The sequence below is a fragment of the Pristiophorus japonicus genome, chromosome 3 (assembly GCF_044704955.1).
Source record: "Pristiophorus japonicus isolate sPriJap1 chromosome 3, sPriJap1.hap1, whole genome shotgun sequence".
NCBI classification, from domain to species: domain Eukaryota; kingdom Metazoa; phylum Chordata; class Chondrichthyes; family Pristiophoridae; genus Pristiophorus; species Pristiophorus japonicus.
In genome coordinates, this window is record NC_091979.1 from 95,905,467 (window position 1) to 95,917,933 (window position 12,467).

The 12,467-nt window shown below is 45.7% G+C and overlaps 1 protein-coding gene across 7 annotated transcripts in view; it reads right to left on the bottom strand.

Moving 5' to 3' along the window:
• Window positions 1-9,853, bottom strand: part of tanc1b (tetratricopeptide repeat, ankyrin repeat and coiled-coil containing 1b) — a 293,922-nt gene extending 284,069 nt beyond the window's left edge. For 5 of the 7 annotated variants that reach the window (XM_070875588.1, XM_070875589.1, XM_070875587.1 and 2 more), the window contains exon 1: window positions 9,651-9,850. The gene's annotated coding sequence lies outside the window, so the exon portion shown is untranslated. Of the gene's footprint in view, window positions 1-9,650 lie in introns of all 7 variants that reach the window. The other 2 variants (XR_011592658.1, XM_070875590.1) reach the window with 2 other exon arrangements.
• Window positions 9,854-12,467: the final 2,614 nt, after the last annotated feature.

Here is a 12,467-nt window from a genome sequence, read left to right on the forward strand (position 1 = left end):
CAAATGCACTGCGATTTCATCCTTAATAATTGATTCCAACATTTTCCCTCTACTGATGTCAGGCTAACCGGTCTATAATTAACCGTTTTCTCTCTCCCTCCTTTTTTAAAAAAAGTGGTGCTACATTAGCTACTCTCCAGTCAATAGGAACTGATCCAGAGTCGATAGACTGTTGAAAAATTATCACCAATGCATCCACTATTTCTAGGGCCACTTCCTTAAGTACTCTGGGATGAAGACAACCAGGCTCCGGGGATTTATCGGCCTTCAATCCCAATTTCCCCAACACAATTTCCCGCCCAATAAGGATATCCTTCAGTTCCTCCTTTTCATTAGACCCTCGGTCCCCTAGTATTTCCGGAAGGTTATTTGTGTCTTCCTTCGTGAAGACAGAACCAAAGTATTTGTTCAATTGATCTGCCATTTCTTTGTTCCCCATTATAAATTCACCCGAGTCCGACTGCAAGGGACCTACGGTTGTCTTCACATATCTATAGAAGCTTTTGCAGTCAGTTTTTATGCTCCCGGCAAGCTTCCTCTCGTACTCTATTTTCCCCTTCCTAATTAAACCCTTTGTCCTCCTCTGCTGAATTCTAAATTTCTCCCAGTCCTCAGGTTTGCTGCTTTTCCTGGCCAATTTATATGCCTCTTCCTTGGATCTAACACTATCCTTAATTTCCCTCGTTAGCCACGGTTGAGCCACTTTCCCAGTTTTATTTTTACTCCAGACAGGGATGTACAATTGTTGAAGTTTCTCCATGTGATCTATAAATGTTTGCCATTGCCTATCCACCGTCAACCCTTTAAGTATCATTTGCCAGTCTATTCTAGCCAATTCACGTCACATGCCATCGAAGTTAGCTTTCCTCAAGTTCAGGACCCTAGTTTCCAAATTAACTGTGTCACTCTCCATCTTAATAAAGAATTCTACCATATTATGGTCACTCTTCCCCAAGGGGCCTCGCACAACAAGATTGCTAATTAGTCCCTTCTCATTACACATCACCCAGTCTAGGATGGCCAGCTCTCGAGTTGATTCCGACATATTGGTCAAGAAATCCATCTCTAATACACTCCAGGAAATCCTCCTCCACCGCATTGCTACCAGTTTGGTTAGCCCAATCTATATGCAAATTAAAGTCGCCCATGATAATTGCTGTACCTTTATTGCACACATCCCTTATTTCTTGTTTGATGCTGTCTCCAACCTCACTACTACTGTTTGGTGGCCTGTACACAACTCCCACCAGTGTTTTCTGCCCTTTGGTATTCCGTAGCTGCACCCATACAGATTCCACATCATCCAAGCTAATATCCTTCCTTACTATTGCATTAATTTCCTCTTTAACCAGCAACGCCACCCCGCTTCCTTTTCCTTTCTGTCTATCCTGCCTAAATGTTGAATACCCCTGGATGTTGAGTACCCAGCCTTGGTCACCCTAGAGCCATGTCTCTGTGATGTAAATTACATCATATCCATTAACTGCTATCTGCACAGTTAATTCGTTCACCTTATTGCGAATACTCCTCGCATTGAGGCACAGAGCCTTCAGGCTTGTCTTTTCAACGCACTTTGCCCCTTTAGAATTTTGCTGTAATGTGGCCCTTTTTGTTTTTTGCCTTGGGTTTCTCTGCCCTCCCCTTTTACTATTCTCCTTTCCATCGTTTGTCTCCCTTTTATTTCCCTCTGTCTCCCTGCATAGGTTCCCATCCCCCTGCCATATTAGTTTAACTCCTCCCCAACAGCACTAGGACACTGGTTCCGGTCCTGCCCAGGTGCAGACTGTCCGGTTTGTACTGGTCCCACCTCCCCCAGAACTGGTTCCAATGCCTCAGGAATTTGAATCCCTCCCTTCTGCACCACTCCTCAAGCCACATATTCATCTGAGCTATCCTGTGAGTCTTACTCTGGCTGGCATGTGGCACTGGTAGCAATCCTGAGATTACTACTTTTGAGGTCCTACTTTTTAAATTTAGCTCCTAGCTTCCTAAATTCGTCTCGTAGGACCTCATCCCATTTTTTACCTATATCGGTGGAACCTATATACACCACGACAACTGGCTGTTCATCCTCCCTTTTCAGAATGTCCTGCACCCGCTCCGAGTCATCCTTGACCCTTGCACCAGGAAGGCAACATACCACCCTGGAGTCTCAGTTGCGGCGGCAGAAACGCCTATCTATTCCCCTATCACTATCGCTCTCTCATTTTTTTTCCTGCCCTCCTGTGCAGCAGAGCCACCCACGGTGTCATGAATTTGGCGGCTGCTGCTGCTGCCTTCCCCTGATGAGTCATCCCCCTCAACAGTACCCAAAGCAGTGCATTTGTTTTACAGGGGGATGACCGGAAGGGATCCCTGCACTACCTTCCTTGCAGTGCTCTTCCTGTTGGTCACCCGTTCCCTATCTGGCTGTGTACCCTTTACCTGCGGTGTGACCAACTCGCTAAACATACTATTCACGTCATTCTCAGCATCGTGGATGCTCCAGAGTTCATCCACCTGCAGCTCCAGCGCCGCAATGCGGTCTGTCAGGATCTGCAGGCAGATGCACTTCCCGCACACGTAGTCGTCAGGGACACTGGAAGCGTCCAAGTTCCCACACAGTACAGGAGGAGCATGACACGTGTCCGAGCTCTCCTGCCGTGACTTAACCCTTGGATTAACTTAATTGGGCAACAATGCTAAAAGGTTACTTACTGATAAAGAAAAAGAAAAACTACTTGCCAATCACTTACCCCCTTGGCTGCGACGTCACCTTTCGATTTCTTTCTACTTTTTTTTTGCCTTCTCCCTGTAGCTGCACAAGCACGCCTCTCCAACTCACCACGAGCTCCCGAGCCTCAGCGACGCGTTGAGCCTTTTTATAGGCCTCTCCGACGCACCTCCCGAGCCTCTCCGACTCACCACAAACTCCCGAGCCTCAGCGACGTGTTGGACCTTTTTTGGCCTCTCCGACGCACCACCCGAGCCTCTCGACTCACCACAAACTCCCGAGCCTCAGCGACATGTTGGATCTTTTTTGGCCTCTCCGACGCACCTCCCGAGCCTCAGCGACGCGTTGAGCCTTTTTAATAGGCCTCTCCGACGCACCTCCCGAGCCTCTCCGACTCACCACGAACTCCCGAGCCTCAGCGCTGCGTTGGGCACAGACTCCACTATTGAAAACCCCAATTTGTGAAACAAATTTGTTTTCTTGTCATCCCACCGAGATTGGGACTGGAGGGCTAATCAGCAAAATTAATTAAGAAATTATACAGAAACTTGCGTGGGCAGGAAACAATTGCCTTGATATACAGACGTCCCTTGACTAGTCACCATTTCTCCTCCATTTACAGACGCTCCCTGACCCGCTGGAGATTTCCCGGCACTTCCGGGTTGTCCCAGAGTTTGTGTCTGAAACTGGCAGGTAGTTGTGGGAAGGCAGATAATGCGGATGCTGTGGAAAACAGCACCACAAATCAGGAGCTGGGAGGACTGAGAGGCAAGTATAAGTTCTAAGTAAGCCCAAATGCAATTATGGGAAAAACATAGCCCAGAAAAGTGCTACACTTACATATTCAACACTACACTTACACAAAGTCAACACTGCTCCTGTGGTGCAACTCATTAAGAGTTAGAGTTTACACTGTTTTATGGAACAGTTGTACAGGGCATTGGTGAGGCCACACCTGGAGTATTGTGTACAGTTTTGGTCTCCTAACCTGAGGAAGGACATTCTTGCTATTGAGGGAGTGCAGCGAAGGTTCACCAGACTGATTCCCGGGATGGCGGGACTGACCTATCAAGAAAGACTGGATCAACTGGGCTTGTATTCACTGGAGTTCAGAAGAATGAGAGGGGACCTCATAGAAACATATAAAATTCTGACGGGGTTAGACAGGTTAGATGCAGGAAGAATGTTCCCAATGTTGGGGAAGTCCAGAACCAGGGGTCACAGTCTGAGGATAAGGGGTAAGCCATTTAGGACCGAGATGCGGAGGAACTTCTTCACCCAGAGTGGTGAACCTGTGGAATTCTCTACCACAGAAAGTTGTTGAGGCCAATTCACTAAATATATTCAAAAAGGAGTTAGATGAGGTCCTTACTGCTAAGGGGATCAAGGGGTATGGCGAGAAAGCAGGAATGGGGTACTGAAGTTGAATGTTCAGCCATGAACTCATTGAATGGCGGTGCAGGCTAGAAGGGCCGAATGGCCTACTCCTGCACCTATTTTCTATGTTTCTATGTTTCTATACAGTATATTGTGCGCTTAATAAGACAATTTGACTCATTCAGAGTAATTGGAATGTTAGTGATATTTTGAGGCTCAAATTCTACGATTATATTTGTGGAAACTATAAACCTGTAGCCATGATTACTTAAAAAAATTAGCCTATGTACATAAGAATTAGGAACAGGAGTAGGCCATCTAGCCCCTCGAGCCTGCTCCGCCATTCAACAAGATCATGGTTGATCTGGCCGTGGACTCAGCTCCACTTACCCGCCTGCTCCCCATAACCCTTAATTCCCTTATTGGTTAAAAATCTATCTATCTGTGACTTGAATACATTCAATGAGCTAGCCTCAACTGCTCCCTTGGGCAGAGAATTCCACAGATTCACAACCCTCTGGGAGAAGAAATTCCTTCTCAACTCGGTTTTAAATTGGCTCCCCCGTATTTTGAGACTGTGCCCCCTAGTTCTAGTCTCCCCGACCAGTGGAAACAACCGCTCTGCCTCTATCTTGTCTATCTCTTTCAGTTTCTACAAGATCACCCCTCATCCTTCTGAATTCCAATGAGAAAAGACCCAGTCTACTCAATCTATCATCATAAGGTAACCCCTTCATCTCCGGAATCAGCCTAGTGAATAGTCTCTGTACCCCCTCCAAAGCTAGTATATCCTTCCTTAAGTAAGGTGACCAAAACTGCACGCAGTACTCCAGGTGCGGCCTCACCAATACCCTATACAGTTGCAGCAGGACCTCCCTGCTTTTGTACTCCATCCCTCTCGCAATGAAGGCCAACATTCCATTCGCCTTCCTGATTACCTGCTGCACCTGCAAACTAACTTCTAAAAGAGTTTCATGCACAAGGACCCCCAGGTCCTTTTACACCGCAGCATGTTGTAATTTCTCCCCATTCAAATAATATTCACTTTTACTAGGTTTTTTTCCCTCCAAGGTGGATGACCTCACACTTTCCAACATTGTATTCCATCTGCCAAACCTTAGCCCATTCGCTTAACCTATCTAAATCTCTTTGCAGCCTCTCTGTGTCCTCTACACAACCCGCTTTCCCACTAATCTTTGTGTCATCTGCAAATTTTGTTACACTACACTCTGTCCCCTCTTCCAGGTCATCTATGTATATTGTAAACAGTTGTGGTCCCAGCACCAATCCCTGTGGCACACCACTAACCACCGATTTCCAACCTGAAAAGGACCCATTTATCCCGACTCTCTGCTTTCTGTTAGCCAGCCAATTCTCTATCCATGCTAATACATTTCCTCTGACTCCGCGTACCTTTATCTTCTGCAGTAACCTTTTGTGTGGCACCTTATCGAATGCCTTTTGGAAATCTAAATACACCACATCCATCGGTACACCTCTATCCACCATGCTCGTTATATCCTCAAAGAATTCCAGTAAATTAGTTAAACATGATTTCCCCTTCATGAATCCATGCTGCGTCTGCATGATTGCCCTATTCCTATCTAGATGTCCCGCTATTTCTTCCTTAATGATAGCTTCAAGCATTTTCCCCACTACAGATGTTAAACTAACCGGCCTATAGTTACCTGCCTTTTGTAAACAGAGGCGTTACATTAGCTGCTTTCCAATCCGCTGGTACCTCCCCGGAGTCCAGAGAATTTTGGTAGATTATAACAAATGCATCTGCTATAACTTCTGCCATCTCTTTTAATACCCTGGGATGCATTTCATCAGGACCAGGGGACGTGTCTACCTTGAGTCCCATTAGCCTATCCAGCACTACCCCGCCTAGTGATAGTGATAGTGATTGTCTCAAGGTCCTCCCTTCCCACATTCTTGTGACCAGCAATTTTTGGCATGGTTTTCGTGTCTTCCACTGTGAAGCCCGAAGCAATATAATTGTTTAAGGTCTCAGCCATTTCCACATTTCCCATTATTAAATGTAATTTATTTTCTCTCTCCTTTTTCCAATGCCCAGAAAAAAGATGACAGGGCAAATGTTTCAGTTGTAAGTGGGTAGGAGACAGCTTCTAAGAACAGGGTAGTAGTAATCGTGCAAAAATCTAAGGGGTGGTTTTGGGATGTGGAAGTATTGGGAGAACTGTTCAGCACTGGAAAAGGACCTAATGTCAGGACACAAAGGGAGTGGGTAAGGAAATGTTTTACGGAGCTGGGCAGAGTTTGAGGTGTGGTAGCATTGGGACATTGATGTTGGGTGTGGTAGTGATGGGAAAGTGAACTTGGGGTGTGGCAATAATGGAATATGGAAGCAATATGTACAGGGTGTGAAGATAGGGATTTTATTAGGGATCGCACATGAGGAAAGGCATGGGTGTCCAAAAGGGGGGTGTGATTGTTGGAGGGGAGACATCCCAACTTATTGGGAAACTGAATAAATCAGTGTTCTTCCCCCTCCCCCGACTGGTCCCGGCTCCTCCCTCCTTAACTCCTTATGCGTCCAACCACAGCGCCAAAAGCCACATTTCTGGCTGTTGATGGGAACCAGCTACAAGTCTGCCAGTATATAGCATACTGGTTTTAAAAGCATTTAACAGCATACAGACAGTTTCCAGCAATATAGTTTTCAGCATTCTGCAAGAGGCTTGGGGATAGGGGAAGTAGTCTCGGTAATAGAAAGGTATCAGTTGCAACTCAAGGGTCATGGGAGGAATCTTTTGAGTAAATCACACCACCAACTAACTTGGATATCTCATTAAGTGAGCAACAGCACAGCTGCCTTTGAAAGAATGAGTTTTTAAAAAATTGAAGAGAAACATTTGTGACAGATATTATGGAAATAGACCAGAAATTATATACTAGTAATTACATATGGCAAGTTTTAATGTATGATTATTGGATCCCCATCGCATTGCTCAGAGCCAGAGGATTCTCACTTTTATAATAGGTAGGGTGTCAACTATCACCAGGGCCAGATTTACATTGACTAAATAAGTGAAGTTCCATCTGTTAAACTGTATCCTGGGATTCAAACTATCACTTCACAACTTAAAACATTTCAAGCCAATGAATTACTTTTGAAGTGCAGTCACCATTATAGTGTAGAGTCAATGTTTGCACAGCAAAATCCCAGAAACTGCAATGATGATTTGTTTTAGTGATGTTGGTTGATGGATAAATGTTAGCCAGGATACCAAGAGAACTCCCCTGTTGTTCTTTGAGCACATAATCTAGACTGTCACATTAGTGCTGTACTACTGAGGGAGTTGTGGGCTGCTGCACTTACTGAAAAAACAGTAATTGCACTTCAAAGTATTCATTGTGAAGCATGATAGGACATGATGGGACATTGCTGACGTACAATAAGACATTATAGAAATTTAAGTCTCTCTTATTGTTTACATTGAGTAAAATGATTTGTTCAATACAAAAATGTGGGTGGGGAGCTACAAATAACAGGAAACAAGCTGGAGTTTGGTTTTTAATTCATTTTCTATTTAAGGAAGGGCATTCCAGAGGACAGGACTGAGGTGGTTGAAGGCATTAATGCCAGAAATTAATTCAGAAGCTTATAGGACAAAGAAGGGCAAAGTTGTGGAGATTTAAACACAAGGATGAGAATTTTAAATTTTAAACATTGGAAACTAGGACTCAATGTAGGTCAGTGAAAATGGAGTGATGAGCAAACAAAATTTGGTGTAGAATGGGATATGATCAGCAGAGTTTTGGATGAGCTTATGGAGGATGGGAAGCCAGCCTCACAGCATTGAGATAATCAAGACTGGAGGCAACAAAGATCTGAGGATTTCAATGGCAAATAGACAGAGACATGCAACAGGCAATTTTTAAATTATTTGTTCTCAGAATGTAAGACAGCACGAGCAAGGCTGAATTAATTGCCCATCCCTGGTTGCCTTCAGGTGGGAGGAGGGGGGGGTCTCTCCTTGAATCACTGTAGTCCTTGCATGGTTTTAGGTAGGAAATTCCAGGATATGATTCATGACAATAAAAGGAATAGCAATGATCCAATTCCAAGTCAGGATGGTGTGTGACCTGGAGTGATGAGGCCAAAAGCTGAGCTTCAAATCAAACACGACAGAGGTTATAAACAATCTGGCTCAGCCCGAGATAATGGCCGGGGAGCAGATGGATCATTGGCAACGATAGTTTGTGGCAGGATCAAAAGACATCAGCTAACATTTAACTGGAATATAAGGCTCAGCAAGACTGGCTGTCAAACAAGCAATCCAACAAGACAGAGATAGTGGCGAGGCAAGTGGAGGTACAACACATATGGAAGCTGATCTCATGACTATAAATGTCACTACAAAAGGGCAACGTTTAGTTGAGGGGTCCAGGTATATATCCTTGTACTTGAGGTAATAATGTAGGGTGGGAGGAGAACCATTGCTGGAGATGTTATCGCTAGAGATGCTTTGGCTACAATCACATAGGTAAGAGTGGAAGCAAATGAGGATAGTTCCACAAAGCTAGACAATGCCGGGGAAGCATGGGAAAAGAATGCTGTGGCGGACCATGTCAAAGGCTGCAGAGACTGCACCAGTCAGAACAAGAAGCCAAATAGCCTTTTGGTGCAAAAAGATGGAGAGATTGAGTAGCTTTTAGACTTTAGGGCTGACAAACGACAGTGCAACGGTCCTGTACATTCCTGCGCTCTACCTTCATTATGTTTAAAAATGAAGTGTTATGGCACCATAAAATTGTATATTTGAAATTAAAGATTTATTCAATTTTAACCTTTACATTTGGTAGCACACATTCACATATTTTTGGAAGGGTGAATAGTACACATGATGTATACCACTTTTGATTCAGAACTATAATCATGATCTGCTTGCAATTTATTTAAAGCTGCGCCTGTTCACTTTCCTACTTGTTACGCTAATTTTAAGTGTCGTCCTAAAAACTACTGCTCATCTATGAATTTTAATGATGACTTTTTTTAAAGAATATAATTTGAAATTAGCAAACGCCTTCATTTTCATTTAATGCTAAAAATAACGACGAAAAAGCCTGCCAAAATATGTAACTACTGGAGTGACTGGGATCGTCTGCTTCACACCCGCCCGCCGACATCCACATCAAACAAACTGGTTCTTCTGGCGGTCAGGGCGTTCCCAGCGGGTCAGGAACAAGTCCTGGCATTTCCAGTTCTCAGCCAGTCCGCACCCTGCCGTCTGCAACCAGTGACTCGCGAACCCCAACCCTCCTTCCCCCCCCCCAAAAAAAAACAGCCGGTTACCGGGTCTCCAACAGCCCCGCCACGCAACTTTTCCAGAACTTTTCCACATAACACATAAATCAGTGCCGCCGCCGTAACGGGATTTCGACCCGATTCGGCCCAGCGGCGGTTTCAACTCGCCGACATTACTGATTCACGCAACTTGTTCGAGAAAAGTTCCAGAAGACCTCACCGAGCCAGCAGGAGACTCGCAGTCAACTATGGCGGACCCGCTTTTGCTTCAACTTTAAAACTTACCGACTCCCGAAGAAACTTTTCGATAATCAGTCGCTCTTCGCCACATTACCAACCGGCCAACCTCCGCTCTCCTCCCACAGACACCAATGAGGTCATTGGAAGGAACTCGAGCGCGAATCTGACTGGGTCAGTTTTACAGCAGACCAAATCCTCTCAGCCAACCGAGTTCGCTCGTGCTCTCTCTCTCTCTCTCTGAGTTCGCGTGCGTCTCGCTCTCGCTCTCGCTCGCTGAGTGCGCGCGTGCGCACATCCGCCGAATTTTGCGTCTGCGCCCGAGTTGGCTCACGCGCAGTGCAGTAGCCATGCGATGACATCATCGTGCGTGCGTCCTCCATTGACACGCTCCACCAGGCTGCGTTTGCTAATGCGTCCTATCGGATCAGCTGGTCGCTATACACCCTGCCAGACTTTCCGTGCTATGGTGTCAAAGGAAAATCAGGCAGTGTGAGTGACGGGCAGCTGATCCGTTCTTGCCCATTTTCTACCCCTGCCGAAGTTAAACGTACGCTGTTTGTCACAACAGTAGTTGCAGTATATAAAAACAGAAAATGCTGGAAATCTCAGCAGATCAGGCAGCATCTGTGGAGAGAAAAGCAGAGTTAACATTTCAGGTCGAGGACCGTTCGTTAGAACTGATGAGTGTTGGAAAACAACACATTCTTAAGCACTGAAAGGGGAGGGGAAGAAAGAACAAAATCAGATCAGCCACGATCTTATTAAATGGGGAGCAGGCTCGAGGGGCCAAATGGCCTACTCCTGCTCCTATTTCTTATGTTCTAAAGGGAAGGTATGTAATAGAGTGGAAGATTGGAGAGATGAAAGGGATGATGGGCCGAATTGAAATGGTGATGCCAGGAGTTAGAAAAACATGTCAAGATAGGGTGTGAATGTCACAATAATGACCAGTTGCCATTGAAGACGATGGAAAAAACATAGGCTTGGGGTAGGGAAGGGAGCCAAAGATGGGCAGCAGTTACACTCTGAAATTGTTGAACGCGATGTTGAGTCCAGAAGGCTGTAAAGTGCCTAAACGAAAGAGCTTCTTTAGAACAGTGTAGGAGGCCAAGGACGGAGAGGTCAGAGTGGGAGTGAAGTGGAGAATTAAAGTGACAGGTGACCGGAAGCTCAGGGTCACACTTGTGGACAGAATGGAGGTTCCACAACGCGGTCATCCAATCTACGCCTGGTCTCCCCAGTGTAGAGGAGACCACATCGTGAGCAGCGAATACAGTATACTAAATTGAAAGAAATACAAGTAAATCGCTGTTTCATCTGGAAGGAGTATTTGGGGCCCTGGATAGTGGGAAGGGAGGAGGTAAAAGGGCAGGTGGTGCATCTCATGCACTTGCACGGAAAGGTGCCATGGGAAGGGGAAGGGGTACTGGAGGTGACTGCAGAATGGACCAGGATGTCACGGAGGGAGCGGTCCCTTTGGAATGCTGGGAGGGGAGGGGAAGATGTGATTGGTGGTGGGATCACGCTGGAGGTGGCGGAAATAGCGGAGGATGATCCGTTGAAAGTGGAGGCTGGTGGGATGAAAGGTAATCCTGTTGTGGTTGTGAGAGGGAGGGGATGGGGTGAGAGCAGAGCTGCGGGAAATGGAACGGACACGGTCAAGAGTCATGTTAACCACAGGAGGGGAATCCTCGGTTGAGGAAAATGAAGACATGTCAGAAAGTGTGAAAGGTGGCGTCGCCAGAGCAGATGCGATGGAGAAACTGGAAGAATGGAATGGAATCCTTACAGGATGCAGGATGGGAGGAAGTGTAGTCCAAGTATAAAAACAGAGAATGCTGGAAACCTCAGCAGGTCAGGCAGCATCTCTGGAGAGAAAAACAGAGTTGACCTTGACCCGAAACGTTAACTCTGTTTTTCTCTCCACAGATGCTGCCTGAACCGTTGAGATTTCCAGCAATTCTCTGTTTTTATTTCAGATTCCAGTATCTGCAGTATTTTGCTTTTGTGTTAGTGCAGTCCAGGCAGCTGTGGGAGTCAGTGGACTTATAGTGGATACTGGTCGAAAGCCTATCCCCAGAGATGCAGACAGAGAAGTCGAGGAAGGGAAGGGAAGAGTCGGAGATGGGCCATGTGAAGGTGTGGAAAGGGTGGAAATTGGATGCAAAGTGAATGACACGGCACCGATACTGTTATATCTTGAATAAAGAATCTGACCAGATACTGTAAGCTCAAAGTAATGTGTGACCGTAGTCCTTTATTACGGAGACGTGGCTCCAGGATGATCAGGGCTGGGAACTCAACATTCAGGGGTATTCAACATTCAGGAAGGATAGAATAAAAGGAAAAGGAGGTGGGGTAGCATTGCTGGTTAAAGAGGAGATTAATGCAATAGTTAGGAAAGACATTAGCTTGGATGATGTGGAATCTATATGGGTAGAGCTGCAGAACACCAAAGGGCAAAAAACGTTAGTAGGAGTTGTGTACAGACCTCCAAACAGTAATAGGGATGTTGGGGAGGGCATCAAACAGGAAATTAGGGGTGCATGCAATAAAGGTGTAGCAGTTATAATGGGTGACTTTAATATGCACATAGATTGGGCTAGCCAAACTGGAAGCAATACGGTGGAGGAGGATTTCCTGGAGTGCATAAGGGATGGTTTTCTAGACCAATATGTTGAGGAACCAACTAGGGGGGAGGCCATCTTAGACTGGGTGTTGTGTAATGAGAGAGGATTAATTAGCAATCTCATTGTGCGAGGCCCCTTGGGGAAGAGTGACCATAATATGGTGGAATTCTGCATTAGGATGGAGAATGAAACAGTAATTTCAGAGACCATGGTCCAGAACTTAAAGAAGGGT